Source organism: Jaculus jaculus, chromosome 9, assembly GCF_020740685.1.
Source record: "Jaculus jaculus isolate mJacJac1 chromosome 9, mJacJac1.mat.Y.cur, whole genome shotgun sequence".
Lineage (NCBI taxonomy): Eukaryota > Metazoa > Chordata > Mammalia > Rodentia > Dipodidae > Jaculus > Jaculus jaculus.
The window spans coordinates 107,650,990-107,660,716 of NC_059110.1; the positions used below are offsets into that span (position 1 = coordinate 107,650,990).

Sequence of the window (9,727 nt, forward strand, 5' to 3'; positions counted from 1 at the left end):
TCACCGTTGTGCTGGACACCAAGATTTAATGAAGAATAAAACAGACACGCCCCTGCGTGAGGGAGCTGACAAGTTAGTAGGGGAGACTCCTTATAAATTGCTGTACATGTTGGGAGGGTCTCTCGGAATGGAAGACTTAAGGTGAGACCTGAAAGAAGACGCAGAGCCACGCCTGTGAATGAGGGGAAGGTGATCCAGGCGGAAGGAGCAGCAACTGGAAAGGGTTTTGTAGGCAAAGGGCTCGATATTCTAGGAATAGACAGATGGTCAACATGGCTGGAGGGAGAACAGGTCCCAAAATCTTGACTGAACTTGAAGCTAAGTTTCTGCAGTTGTTGATCCAAAGCTCGGATTTTATTCTTGGTACAATTGCTACTCAAAAGGTTTCGTTTTGGTGTATGTGAATGGTGTGTTGAAGCCAGAGGACAAGTTTGGATATCACTTTTTCAGGCACTGTTCACCTTTTTTGAGACAGGATCATTCACTGGCTTGGAATTTACCACGTAGGCCAGACTGGATGGCCAGCAAGGGCTCCATCTAGTTCTTCTTGCCCAGGGCTGGGATTACAAGTGCGCCACGAAGCCTGGGCTTATGTATTTATTTATTTATTTATTTATTTTAAACTTGAGATCTGGGGATCAGATTCAGGTCCTCATGCATGCAAGGCAAACACTTTATTGACTGAGTTATTTTCCTGCTTCCCTCCCTCCCTTCTTTTTCTCTATTCAAGGTGGGGTTTCACTCTAGCCCAGGCTGAACTGGAATTCACTATGTAGTCTCAGGGTGGCCTCGAACTCACAGCGATCCTCCTACCTCTGCCTCCCGAGTGCTGGGATTAAAGGTGTGCACCACCACGCCCAGCTTTTCACCTGCCTTTTTTTTGAGACAAAGTCACATGTAGCCCTGGCTGGCTTTGAACATGCTAAGTAGCCCAAGGATGACCTTAAATTCCTGATCCTCCTGCCTCCACCTCTCAAGTGCCAGCATTCACCACCATGCCTGGCCCTTTCAGAGTTTTTTTTTTTTTTTTAATATTTATGTATTTGAAAGAGAGAAGGGGGAGAGAGAGAGAGAGAGAGGGTGCACCAGGGCCTTCAGCTGCTGCAAACTGTGCATCTGGTGTACATGGGTACTGGAGAATCAAACCAGGGTCCTTAGGCTTTGCAGGTAAGACTTTTTTTTTAAATTTTTATTTATTTATTTGAGAGCGACAGACACAGAGAGAAAGACAGATAGAGGGGGAGAGAGAGAATGGGCGCGCCAGGGCTTCCAGCCTCTGCAAACGAACTCCAGACGCGTGCGCCCCCTTGTGCATCTGGCTAACGTGGGATCTGGGGAACCGAGCCTCGAACCGGGGTCCTTAGGCTTCACAGGCAAGCACTTAACCGCTAAGCCATCTCTCCAGCCAAGACTTTTTAACCACTGAGCCATCTCTCCAGCCCCCTTTCAGAGGTTTTAATTGGGGTTACAAGGTCTTTCATTTTTATCCGATTACTCTGACTGCTAAGTGAAAAATGCATCTAGGGACATGCAAAGATCAAGAGGAAGGCTGGGCATGGGGGCTCAGTGCGCGTGATCCCAGCACTTGGGAGGTTGAGGCAGGGGGATCCCCATTATTTCAAGGCCAGCCTGAGCTACAAAGTGAGCCTCTGTCTTAAAACAAAACAAGATCAGGAAGATTCACTAGGACCCTCTTCTAGGTCCAAGCAAAAAAGAATGATAGCCAGAACTTGAATTAGAGAGAACAGATGGATTCAAGATACTTTCTGAAAAACATGTCTTATTTATTTATGCCGGGTCAGTTTGGTTTGGCCTGCCCCATCCCCACTGGTTCTCACTTTCCTTGGAGCCTCTGGGCAAATCTTCAGAAGCCCAGAGCTTGAGAAGCGAGCATCATTTGAAAGCCACTGGGTTACAGAACCTCTGAGGTCCCTTCCAGATATAAAACGCTTTCATTCTGGACTGAATGGTCTGTGAATAGGGACAATCTTCCTTCCCATTTCTTTTGACTCATCCTGTAGTACCTTGGTAGAGCTCTGTACCCGGGGAGCATTCAGTAAGTGCTAGTTGACTTTTCACTTTGGCACAGAGCTTCCGTAATTGAATTTTAGATTAAATTCTTTTTTTTTAAATAGGATTCTAAGGTAAAGTAAACTTTCAATTGAAATCAATTCACCTTGATAAAGTAGAGCCATGGCAAGGATGATCTAAAATTGTAAAATCCAAAGTAATTCTTTTGAGTTGAGGCAAGAATTTTTTTTTTTTTTTTTGCTAATTACTTGTATTTAGGTAAATGTTAGTTTTGGGCAAATGCCAACAGGTGGCAAATCAATTCTCTTCGGAACAAACAGGACCAAAAAGAGAGAGAAAGAGAGAGAAACAACTAATAGTGGATATAGTCAGTTGTCTATCAAGCCTCACTTGTTTTGAAGTGATGAATTTACATAAACTTTACACTTTATTTTTGTTGTTTATTTTATTTATTAATTTGAGAGAGTGACAGAGAGAGAGAAAGAGGGAAAGAGAGAGAGAGAATGGGTGTGCCAGGGCTTCCAGCCACTGCAAATGAACTCCAGACACTTGTGCATCTGGCTAACGTGGGTCCTGGGGAATCAAGCCTTGAATCAGGGTCCTTAGGCTTCACAGGCAAGAGTTTAACAGCTAAACCATCTCTCCAGCCCTAGACTTTATTTTTAATTTTTTTAGATTTTTAACGAGGTAGGGTCTCACACTAGCCCAGGGTGCTCTGGAATTCACTATGTAGTCTCAGGGTGGTCTTGAACTCATGGCAATCCTCCTACCTCTGCCTCACGAGTGCTGGGATTAAAGGTGTGTACCACCATGCCTGGCTTGTTTTTGTTTTTTTGAGGTAGAGTCTCACTCTAGCCAAGGCTGACCTAGAATTCACTCTATAGTCTCAGGGTGGCTTTGAACTCATAGTGATCCTCCTACCTCTGCCTCCTGAGTGCCGGGATTAAAGGCATGTGCCACCATGCCTGGCTTAGACTTTATTTTCTCAGTACTTTTTTATTTTTATTTATTTATATGAGAGAGGGAAAGAGAGAGAAGGAGAGAGAGAAGGAGAGAGAAAGAGAATGGGCACGCCAAGGGCTTCCAGCCACTACAGATGAACTCCACATGCATGTGCCACCTTGTTTATCTGGCTAATGTGGGTCCTGTGGCATTGAACCAAGGTCCTTTGACTTTGCAGGCAAGCACCTTAACCTCAAAGCCATCTCTCCAGCCCTAGACTTTATTTTTAGAATGGGTGCACCAGGGTCTCTTGCCATGCAAACAAACTCCAGACCCATGCACCACTTTGTGCATCTGGCTTTATGTGGGTACTGAAGAACTGAACTCAGCCATCAGGTTTTTCAAGCAAGTGGCTTCTGAGATTTGTAATTTTTCTGTGTATGTGTGAGAGTATGGGTGTGTTCGCCAGGATGCACGTGTAAAAATTAGAGGACAACCTCGGGTGTCAGTCCCCGCCTTCTGCCTTGTTTGAGGCAAGGTCTCGTTTGCCTCTGTGTACACCTGGCTTGCTGGCCCGCGAACTTTTGAGGAGTCTCTTGTTTTAGCCTTCCACCCTACCACAGGCACACTGAGATTACAGAAAGTGCGAGCACATTGGCTTTATGTGGGTCCTGGGGACTCAAGTTCAGGTTGTCATGCTTGCATAGCAAGCATTTTACTGGCTCTCTAGCCTTTACGTAATTATTTGAGACAGAAACTCACTCTGTAGCCCAGGCTTCCCTGGAGCTGAAGAGCCTCCTGTCTCAACCAGATGTGAACCACCATGTCCCATTTTAAAGATGAATGAAATGAATTGTATGGTCAGTTCAAGACACAAATATCAAAAACTGGGATTCAATTAGGCATGGTGGTGCACGGCTTTAATCCCAGCACTTGGGAGGCAGTGGTAGGAGGATCGCCATGAGTTTGAGGCCACCCTGAATCTTCATAGTGAATTCCAGGCCAGCCTGGGCTAGAGTGAGACCCTACCTTGTGAGGGGGGGAAGTTGGGATTCAAATTTGCCATTCCTCTGCTCCCTCACTTTGTGGGAGGCTCTACCCTTCAGATATCATGTTTCCCAGCCATTTTCTCAGGTTAAAAATTCAGGACTTCAATATCTATAAGCTTATTGAAGTCAAATACTCAGGTAAGTACATCACTCTAAACCTTTTGTTTTATTAAAGAGGGAAGTAAAATGACAGAATGCCTTTTATATGCCAAGTGCTTTTGAATAAATATATCATTCAGTGCTGTGTATTACCCTAAGACAAAGGTCTGTTTCACCAGAGATGGAAGAAATGGGTGGTCCAGCATCTGACCTGCTTCCTGTTTGGGGCCAGTCCCCTGCTGCAGAGACTGTCGACGAACAGGAACGCTACACACCATACCACATATGCCACTTTCTTCCAGGCTCCTCATGGTGCTCAAGGCTCTCCGTGTAGCCTACGACTGGTCAGCTTGGTGCTTCTGCGTGGGGTTCAGGGTTTGCAGCTTGAGACACAAAAATGGAGGGAAGGTTAGACATCCTTTTCAGGGGTGGTCATGAGTCATGCTGGCCCTTAGTGGCCAGAGGCTGACCCTCCTCTCCAGACTGGCTAAGGAAGGGTGTTGCTCTTTTCCCATCAGCTCTTGTTTCCAGTTGAATTTCCAGGTTGGGTTCTTTGTCTTAGATCAGTTCCAAAAGTCAGCCTGGTGTGGTGGTGCACATCTTTAGCCTCAGCACTCTGGGAGGCAGGGGTAGGAGGATCGCTATGAGTTTGAGGCCAACCTGAGGCTATACAGTGAATTCCAGGTCAGCCTGGGCTAGAGTGACATCCTATCTTGAATAAACAACAACAAAAATTCTGGAAGTGGGCTGGAGGGATGGCTTAATAGTTAAGGCGTTTGCCTGCAAAGCCAAAGGACCCAGGTTCGATTCCCCAGGACCCCACATTAGCCAGATGCACAAGGGAGTGCTCGCTTCTGGAGTTTGTTTGCAAGTGGCTGGAGGCCCTGGCACGCCCATTCTCTCACTCTCTCTCTTTCTCTGTCAAATAAATAAAAATAAAATATTAAAAAAAAACTCTGGAAGTTAGCAGCACAGTATTTTCTAAGTGAACTTCAGTTTGGGTGGATAGAACCAGAGTTGGCACAGGCTTACAACCAGGTACCCTGGCTGGAGTGCAAAGGAATTGGCTCTACAGCTGAAGAGTTTGTTCAGGAGCCACAGCTGGCAACAGATAGGGTTAATGGTTAAGAAATCTGTTTGGTTTCCTTGATTACATGCTGCCTAGAAATTTGAAAAAAAAAGGGGGGGGGGGACTCAGAGACAAGTAAGCATAGTGTACAAATGAGAGTGGGGATTAAAGACCACTTACTCACCAAATCCATGTGCAATGGCACACGCATACATAAGAGGTTCTACTCATCCCAGAGACCGGTCTACATTCAAATATTATTCAGTTCACTCTCACAATATGAGAAGGTGGACATTATTTTCCCCATGCTTCCAGTGGGAAAACAGACTCAGACAGGTTTAGCCATGTTTATATTATAGTACATGTTAATGCTGGGCTTGAACTGTAGTCTTCAACAAGAAGCCTGCTCATTCATTAAACTATTGCCTCACTATGAAATGTAAACAATAAAGTTTCTTGTCTTACAGAGATGACTCAGAGGTTAAGTGTACTTCTTGCACAAACATGTATGTCCGAGGGGACCCGAGACTGCCCAAGTTCGAGTCTCTAGAACCCACACAAACAGCTGGGTATGGCCACTTACATGTGTCACCTCAGTCCTGTGTCACCCCAGTCCTGTGGGGAGCAGAGATGGGAGAATCACAGGGGCTTATGAACAGCAAGCTCCAGAATCAGTACAAGACTCCATCTGAAGGGGGGAAAAAAAGTGGGTGAGTGGTGGAGGGGGACACCCAAGGTTTTCCTCTGCCCACTGCATGTGAGCCTATGGGGTGTCACAGGCAAGTGCACAGGACACTGTATCGCACATCCATGTACACACACACACCACACACCATTATCAGGCAAACTACCCACATGCAAAAACAAAGGAAAGTATTTGGGCTGGAGAGATGGCTTAGTGGTTAAGGTGCTTGCCTACAAAGCTAAAGGACCCAGGTTCAATTCCCCAGGGCCCACGTAAAGCCAGATGCACTAGGTGGTGCATGTGTCTGAAGCCCATTTGCAGTGGCTAGAGGCCTTGGCATGCCCATTCTTTCTTAAATAAACAAATAAGATAGAAAAATATTTATTTATGAGGAGATAGTATGTACACACCAGGACCTCTTGTGCTGTGAATGAAGTCCAGACATATGTACCTCTTTGTGCCTCTGACTATGTGGGTACTGGAGAATTGAACCCCAGGATGGCAGGCTTTGTAAACAACTGCCAAGCCTTTTCTCCAGTCCTTCATTGTCAATTTTCACTCACCCTCATCATGGCACCAGAACAGTGTTGTTTTTTTTTTTCTTTTCATTGTGTGTTGGTGTGTCATCTATCTCTTCTCCTTTAGGCTGTATATCTTTAGCACACAGGATTAAGTCCCTATGGTTGTCCTCTACATACATGTCCAGTATCCACAAGGGCTCTATCATGGCAGCATTAGGGCCCAGGGAGGCAATTCAAAGCTGATCATGGACTGACCAACTAAAGACTGATCTTCCTAAGGGTTAACCAAAACAGGAGTTTGTGATTATCTTTTATTCAGTCCCACCTGTCTCTTGAATGATTTAGAGAAACCATGCCTTTGCATATGGGACTGTAAAATGGAGCCCATGATTTTGTTGGCAGAATAAATACCAGACATCTCTGGGTCTTTGGGGACAGATTCCTTCCCAGACCTGGCTCATGACAGCCAATGAACATTTTGTCATTTGTGTTTTGGATTAAGAAAATGAGTTCTGCATGATTCCTACCATCACAAGAAGCAGTGAATTGAATTGGTGCCATTGTAAACTTGATTGTTGTTGCATAGATAAAAGCCTCATTAAGTCTCTCATGAGGAGAGAAAAATTTTATTTTGAGGAGAGGAGCGAGGAGGGCTTCTTGCTTGTTGTGGTTACAACAACAAAACATTAAATGGAAGAAATAATTAAATAACTGCACCCTTTTTTCCCCAAACCTCGTCAAGAGGCTGGGTGAGTTTTTAATTAGAGCTGCATTTTCAATAAATCCGTATCTGTACGTGGTACCGATTCTTTCCTGGATAAGGGAAAGATAATAATGAGAATCTTATTTTTCAGTCCCACACTAAAGGGATGCCTGGTATATTTAATCATGCTGTAGAAATCCTGGCAGCTTTCTCAGAGCCTGGCCTCTGCTCTAATTACATTTCTAGATTTTAGTAAATTGAAAGGGAAAATGTAGGAACAAAATAATTAAAACCGAAGAGGAAGTGCATATTAAAAAGGAGAAGCTGTTTAAAATTCTTCCACACAGTGCTTCCAAGGACATCTACAATCGTTTAATCAGCTGCACACCACATCAGAGCCCTTTGTGCAGAGGCTGGTAGGATCGGATCTCAGGTGGGCGGTATGGTCCTCACAGTGGAATGGGAGCCCTCATCGCATGGAACTACAGATGGCGACAGGACCTCTCATGGCCTTCCAGAACACTGGGGATTCAGGCCCTGCCTGTATAAACTGCTGGCACCAATTCCTTGCCCTGAGGAGTCCTCTCCCATATCCTGGGCAGAGTCTTTGAGGATTAGCCCCAATTACGAAGAAGCAAAAGCAGATGTCCGAGTCTCCAACTACCTCGTTCGACACCCTATTCTCTAAGAGCCATTCTTTCTTCCCCACCTTTCTGTAAAATCTGAAGTTGGGAGAAAGGCTAACTAAACAGCCTTAGGTAACACCAAGTCAGTTACTTGTAGATGCTTTCTGGGTTACCACTGGAGCATTTGATTCTCAATGTTCACAAGAACCAAAGACCTCTCTGGCTTCAGCTAGAGGAAGTAGTATTGATAATAGCAAGGGAAATCTAGCTGGAAAGTTTCAAGTACCTGTCTATAGGTGTTGAGAATTCGGTTTTAAAGTGGACATAAGCACATTGGCTACATCATTAGAGAATTCAGCATCTACAATTTGAAAAAAAAGTCGTTTTTGGGATAGAGATATGGCTTCGTGGTTAAGGCGTTTGCCTGCAAAGCCAAAGGATCAGGTTTGGTTCCCTTGGACCCATGTACGCCAGATGCACAGATGGTGCATGCTCTAGAGGTCGTTTGCAATGGCCTGGAGTCACTGGTGTGTCCATTCTCTCCCTCTCTCTCTAAAATAAATAGCATCTTTTTGGCTGGGCATAGTGGTGCATCCATGTCATCCCATCACTTGAGAAATGGAGGCAGAAGGATCAGGAGTTTGAGGCCAGCCTGGGCCAGTGAAATTGTATCAAGAAAAAAAAAAAAGAAAGAAAGAAAACAAATCGTTTTGTCTGGTTATATAAGTTCTAAACACTTGGAGTGTTTTATCTGTGATTTCAAAGACATTTTTAAGCTGTGGGATTACAGGGTCTGCTTCTGTAGATAAATGTGGAGGGCAGCCTGGCTGGGTCAGGTGATTACCAACTACCTGCAGCTTGGCTCCTGGGGTGCCAGCCTTCCCTGCTGAACAGGCTCACCAGCCACCTGGTGCCAGGAGGCATGTGGCAAGAGACAGGAGTACAGTCTCCTGGAGACCATCCCACAGGCCTGGTAGGTGAGAGAGCTGCCAGAGGCTGTTCCCAAGAAAGAACTCACTTTGTCCAAGTTCGCAAGACTCACAGGTTTCCTGGTTGTCCACTTGTATCTGATTTCCTGTGCATTTGTGTGCCTATGTAGTTGATAGTTGTTTTTTTTTTTTCAGAGTATGGGGGAAATGTACAGTAACAAATATTCCATCCTGACATTATTCCAACACAGGAATAATCTGTTTTTTTCTCCCAGGGCCAAAATGCTCTGAGACAGTTGCTTTTGTTCAACTCTGGAATTACTTATGGCCCTTGGGAGACATGTGAGGTAGACTTGGGACCCAGGTGTCCAAGGCAACAAATTGTCACAGAATCAGCTTCCTTTCAGTTGAGCAACTATACCCTACCTTTCCCAGAAAGAACAGTCCCTATGATTTTTGTCCTCAAATGCTTAACTGTTTTAAAAATTTTATTTGGGAGAAAGAGAAAATGGGCGCATCAGGTCCTCCAGCAACTGCAAACAAACTCCAGATACCTGCATCACCTTGTGCATTTGGCTTATGTAGATACTGGGGAATTGAACCTGGGTCTTTTGTCTTTGCAGGCAAGCACCTTAACTGCTAAGCCATTTCTCCAGCCTCAAACTTTTTCTTTTTGAGGTAGGCTGACCTGGAATTTACTCTGTAATCCCAGGCTGGCTTCGAACAAAGTGGTCCTCCTACCTCCTGAGTGCCGGGATTAAAGGTATGTGCCACGGTGCGGGGCGCAAATACTCAACTTTAAAAAGTTATTTAAAAATATGTTCAGAACTCACTGGTAATGCACACACTGCTTGCAAGGCTGAGTTTCTGTTGCGAATGCCTGTCGTTACCTCTCCCACCAAGCCCGCCCGCTTCTGTTCGGGCCTCGCACCTCCCGGCGCGGCCTCGGGGCCCAGCACGCGACCCCCGTCCGAGTTCCCGCCTGTTTCGACTCAGATCCCTCCTCCCGCTCAGATCCCGGGACCCCGGGACGCTTGCGCACTGGGACATGTGGGCGGAGTCTTGGGGAAGAG

The 9,727-nt window shown here is 45.5% G+C and overlaps 1 long non-coding RNA gene across 1 annotated transcript; it reads right to left on the reverse strand.

The window, feature by feature from the left end:
• Positions 1-4,213: 4,213 nt before the first annotated feature.
• LOC123463572 lies at positions 4,214-9,600 on the reverse strand. The gene is made up of 3 exons (XR_006638988.1): positions 9,488-9,600; positions 5,774-5,878; positions 4,214-4,504 (listed from the first exon to the last, which is right to left on the reverse strand). It is a non-coding gene; the product is annotated as an uncharacterized LOC123463572 (long non-coding RNA).
• Between the last annotated feature and the right edge of the window lie 127 nt (positions 9,601-9,727).